A 5,554-nucleotide genomic window follows, 5' to 3' on the forward strand; every position below is an offset into this window, starting at 1 on the left:
TTGTAGGACAGGACCTGTGAGACCTGACAGTCCTCTGATTTTCCAAGGAGATTTTATTTAGTGAAAGCTCAAGGACCTTGTAACATATCAGACATTGCATATCTGGACCCCCAGGTTCTCTTTGCATTCCTGTCCCCAAGTATTCATCACACTACTCTCTCGCTCGCTTGTGCGTGTTGGATGCATGCCTTCGCCAAGAGTTCTCTTCCTCTTCCTCACCATCTGTCTAATTCCCAGTTCAACTAGAATTATAGAAAAACGGTTGCCTGCAAAACCTCATCTTATCCACAGTAGTCATTGCATGTCATATCTCCAGGAAGAGGAGTTCTTTATTTTGCAAATATTTTTGAACAATTTGGAAAGTGCAATTCCAAGCACACTGTACACACTGCAACCGAGGGCTTCTGTTAACCTAGGAACAAGTCAAGGAGCTACTGTTTACATAATTGAAGGGATGATAGGGGAAGTGGAAAGGAAAAGGCATCTTTTCAGGATGAGGTTGTACTCGAAGATCCTAGAACTCAAAATTTTGGGATGAATATTTGTGCCTAGATTAGTTTACCTTAGAGCTTTCTGCTCTAGAGATGTGGGTTGAAGATCATTAACAGATTTTCTGGTTTATGGACAAGAACTGAAACTTGGGGAGCTAGATTAACTGTTTTGTCTAATGGTCATGGGATGGAAGGCTGAAAGGACCAGCTGGGGGAATGCATCAAAAGCATGTAGATATATTTGCAGCCCTAGTTCTTTAGTTTCAAGCCTTCTTGCTTTTCATTTTCCTATGACCACATTATGATTTATTAATAAATATTTACATTTTTTAAATGGGGATATTTAAATAAAACTTTCATTGACATGTCATTTTTATAAAATTGTCTGTTGGATCGAACCCAGGTCTCCCACATTGCAGGCAGATTCTTTACCAGCTGAGCCACCGGGAAAACCCAAGAATACTGGAGTGGGTAGCCTATCCCTTCTACAACATATCTTCCTGACCCAGGAATCGAACTGGGGTCTCCTACATTGCAGGCAGATTCTTTACCAGTTGAGCTACCAGGGAAGCCCTTTTAAAATGGGAATATTTAAATAAAACTTTGATTGAAATATCATTTTTATGAAGCTGTCTGTTTTGTTAATTTTTTCCTGGTTTTTATTGTTACTTTAAATTTTAAAATAAAATTATCTACCTCCAGACAAAGGGTTTTAGAGAGATTTACATAGGGTTTTGAAGTTGCTAGGCTCACATCTGAACACCTTATCACTTCTCTCTCATCTCCTTGTGTTGTCAAAAGCCGATTTGTGCTCCTAGATAAAGTCTTGTTTTCATTTTGCTGGGGGATGGGATTGGGGGTAGCATGATTTTAAACATTTCTGACTCTTCTTTTTGCACAAAGGTGTTTCTCTTGGCAGGAATCCTAACTTGGCTGGATTCACTTTGGTGTGGGTGTGACCCCAGTTTTCCTCCAGCCAATATTTTGCGTGGCCATGCCAGTTGGGAGAGCCAAACTCTCTCTCCTGACCAAAGATCATAAAAAGGCAAAGACAAGTGCTCAAGGCACTTTTCTGAGATGATGATTTAAATTATCATGCTCTCCTGGGGTCCTTGAGAAATAGGCCACTCTCTGATCATTTTTGAGCACTTGCCAGCATGCCTGAAATATGAGGAGAGGGAGAAGATGTGTCTGCTTTTCTAATTAGTTTTTTCCTCCACTAAGTCATATCCCCTTCCTTTTAAGTGACGGAAAACATTAGAGTTCTTAAGAGATGTCTATTTTCCACTGGGGTTTACATCATCGTTTTATCTAATTATTTCCCAATTACGAATAATAATTAAACCAAATGGTGATGCAAACTGGCATGGTAACAATCTGTCTTTTTAGAAGAGCTTCCCAAAGGAGTTATAGAACACCAGGGTTGATCATTCTTTGTTCAGTCTCAAAAGTCAGCCTTGAAGAAAGCAAAAGTTACAAATCTTGATTTTTAAACCATGTCTGATGCCCCTTGTCCCTAATCTGATAGAGAAGACTGATGAATTCAGTCTTCAACTCTTTTTGACACCTCAAGAGTGTTATAGCAGTTGCAATAAACATAAGCATGCTACAGAAGGAGAAGCTGTTGACTGAGTAACTATTAATTAACCTGGAGTCAGGAGACCTGAATCTAGAGTGACTACGTGTCTGAGTTTGCCAGAAAGAATCTTGGTGAATGCCTCTTGTTCTGGTATTATTGTGGCTGGTGGCTCCTTCCACTGTCAGAAGTGTCCTACTTCAAATTCTTCTATAACTTGCTAGATGGGCAAGCAAAATGTCAACTTAGACATTATTGATATCTGATTGCAAGACTCTAAGACTTAAATTAAATTGTCTAAGTGGTATTTCTCAACCTCAAACACCCTATTTAAGATCAAATAAGAAACTAATAGATGAAAATATACCCTTTTCATGACAGCCCTACACATACAAGCTAAATTTACAAAATTTCTAGAAGAAAGAAGAAAATATCTTTAAGATCTTGTATAGACAAAGATTTTTTAAATGAGACTTCATAAAAATTAAAAACTTTCTGCTCTTCAAAGACACAAAAAACTGAAAAGCCACAGACAGGGAGAAAATATTCACAATATATCTAACTAAGAAAGGACTCTTATTTGAAATATATAAAACTAATGAAACAAAGACAAATCATCATTTTTTTTAAAAGTGAGCAAAAACTTGAACAAATACTCAAAAAATATATTAGAATGGCAATTATGTACATGAAAAGATGTTTAACATCAAAGAAATGCAAATTAAAACCACAAGATATTTTAAGCCAATCATTAAAGTTGTTAAAATTTAAAACTGACAGCACTAAATGCTAGTGAATGACTGAAAGTTTCATAGCTAGTGGGAATATAAAAGGGTAAACTGGTTGACAGTATATTGTACAGTTGGACATGCACTTACACTCTAACCTATCTATTCTACTCAAAGTATTTACCCAGGAGAAAAGAAAACAGATGACCACAAAGGGACTTGAACAGAAATATTGATAGCAGGTTTATTCATAGTAGCTTCAAACTGGAAATAGCTCCTTAGATTGTCGGCATGTGAATTGACAAATTGTGACCTGTTTATAATGGAAACCTATGCAACAATGAAAAAAAAATAAGTTACATCTAACAACGTGAGTGAATCTCATGGATAATATGTTGTGAGGAAGAATTTGGGCACAAAAGAGTGTGTGCTAGGTGATTCCATTCATATAAAGCTCTAGCATAGGTGAAAGGGATCAATGGTGATAGAAATCCAATCAGTGGTTATCAGAGTGTCTCTGTGTGTGTGAAAGGGGGAATGTTGAGTGAAAGTGGACTGGAGGAACTTTCTGGATGAAGGAAATGCTAATTCTCTTTATCTAATTGATATATACATGAGTGTTTACACATATTAAAATCATCACTGAATGAACACGAGGTGTGTCCATGTCCTTTGTGCAAATTATACTCAATATAATACTGTAAAATAAGTCACACTATGTCTCAGTGTGCATTTATCAAGTGCATTCTCACACAATAATGTTTTCCAAATATTTCTAAGCATCACAATTCTTTCTTTAGACAAAATGTTACATGGAATTTCAATATATAAAATAGCAAAAGCTGAATTTCTGGAGTTGAGATGAGGAAGGGGTTCTGATCAATGGAAAGTATTAATAACTACAGGTGAGAAACCACCACACATTAGCACACAGGTGACCTTTTAGTCATTTTAGTAACTCAGGCAACCTGGTGGGTGCTGTCTTTTGCTCTTCTGATGGTTGATTTTTGTGGATTCTTAGTAGTGAATGGAGGAAGAGGCAATGGCACCCCACTCCAGTACTCTTGCCTGAAAAATCCCATGGACGGAGGAGCCTGGAAGGCTGCAGTCCATGGGATCACTGAGAGTTGGACATGACTGAACGACTTCACTTTTACTTTTCACTTTCATGCATTGGAGAAGGAAATGGCAAGCCACTCCAGTGTTCTTGCCTGGAGAATCCCAGGGACGGCAGAGCCTGGTGGGCTGCCGCCTATGGGGTCGCACAGAGTCGGACACGACTGAAGCGACTTAGCAGCAGCAGCAGCAGCAGCAGCAGCAGTAGTGGATGGAAATAGAGAGCTGATCAAGATTATCCTGCATTTCTTTTCACTGTCAGGTTTTAGGGAATCATCTACATGAAATTTTAAGTTTTCGTTTTGATATGGCCATCACTGTCACTATTGCTTAAAAAAATCCCTTTTTCCCCAGAAGGGAAATATGAGGGCCACATCAAAAACTTGGATGTTTTTGCTTTTCCAGTTATCACAGCGTGAGGAACCATGAGGAGTAAAGTCTCCTGCAACACACACTATGAAGCGGTGGGGGAAGTCCTGCCTGGGAACCAGCATAAGTGCCTGCAGTGTCTGGAGATGGTGGTGCTTCAGGTCAGCCTGTAGGCCTATGACTCTCAGAAGGACAAACATTTCTTGGGCACCGTCAGGCTTAAGTCCACTCCCCGCCCCAAATTCTCCATGTGTGTTCTGTGGGACCAGCAGCGCTGTGAAGAATCCAAGGCTGTGGATATCCCCCACATGGCACTGAGGAAACTCAACAAGAATAAGGAACTGGTCAAGAAGCTGGCCAAGAAGTATGATGCCCTTTTGGCTTCTGAGTCTCTGATCAAGCAGATCCCATGAATCCTGGGCCCAGGCCTGAACAAGCCTGGCAAGTTCCCTTCCTTGCTGACCCACAGTGAGAACACGGCGGCCGAAGTTGATGAAGTGAAGTCCACCATCAAGTTCCAGATGAAGAAGGTGCTGTGTCTGGCAGTGGCTGTTGGCCACCTGACGACAACAGATGATGAGTTTGTGTACAACATCGTCTTAGCTCTCAGCTTTCTGGTGTCCTTGCTCAAGAAAAATTGGCAGAATGTCAGGGCCTTGTGCCTTAGAGCACCTGTACTAAAGCACAGCTTAATAAACCATACTCCACTATAAAAAAAAAAAAAAAAAAAGAAAAACTTGGATGTTTTTGGATCAGTTGATGCTGAGGTTTTCATTCTCAACAATGTCCTACTCACACATTTTTGGGTTTCCCATCCTATAGCAGCTGGTTTGATTCATTTATTTATTTTAAAGTTCAATTTGTGATACAGTTAGAAGAGACTGTCAGCAAGGGAGAGTCAAACGGAAAGTTTATTTTTTTTTCTCCAAAGGGTAAATGGTGGACAAGTAGGGGACTGCTGGCATGGGGCTTATTGGATTTATTTGGTTTATTTTTTCCTAAAATCCTTCCCTCTAAGAGGACAAAGTTCTTCTTTTCTCTTTAAGTGCAAAGCCCAAAGTGAGAAAAATTTGAAATCTGATTTAAATTTTTTTGATGTGGAACAGACTAAAGAAAACACTGAGGCTGACTGAATTTTCTTTAATTTAAATAGGAGAGAGATTGGAATTCCCACGAGAGGATTGATTGTTGAAATTCATATTTATTTTTTTTAAATCTGTCATTGGGGATATGCTGATTTTGAAGGATAAAACAGAGAGTTAGGAGCTGCAGAA

General features: G+C 39.2%; 1 pseudogene; it reads left to right on the forward strand.

The window, feature by feature from the left end:
• Positions 1-4,336: 4,336 nt before the first annotated feature.
• On the forward strand, positions 4,337-4,993 carry LOC129647325 (60S ribosomal protein L10a-like; annotated as a pseudogene).
• The last annotated feature ends 561 nt before the right edge of the window (positions 4,994-5,554 follow it).

The sequence above is a fragment of the Bubalus kerabau genome, chromosome 3, assembly GCF_029407905.1.
Source record: "Bubalus kerabau isolate K-KA32 ecotype Philippines breed swamp buffalo chromosome 3, PCC_UOA_SB_1v2, whole genome shotgun sequence".
In the NCBI taxonomy this organism is placed as follows: Eukaryota; Metazoa; Chordata; class Mammalia; order Artiodactyla; family Bovidae; genus Bubalus; species Bubalus kerabau.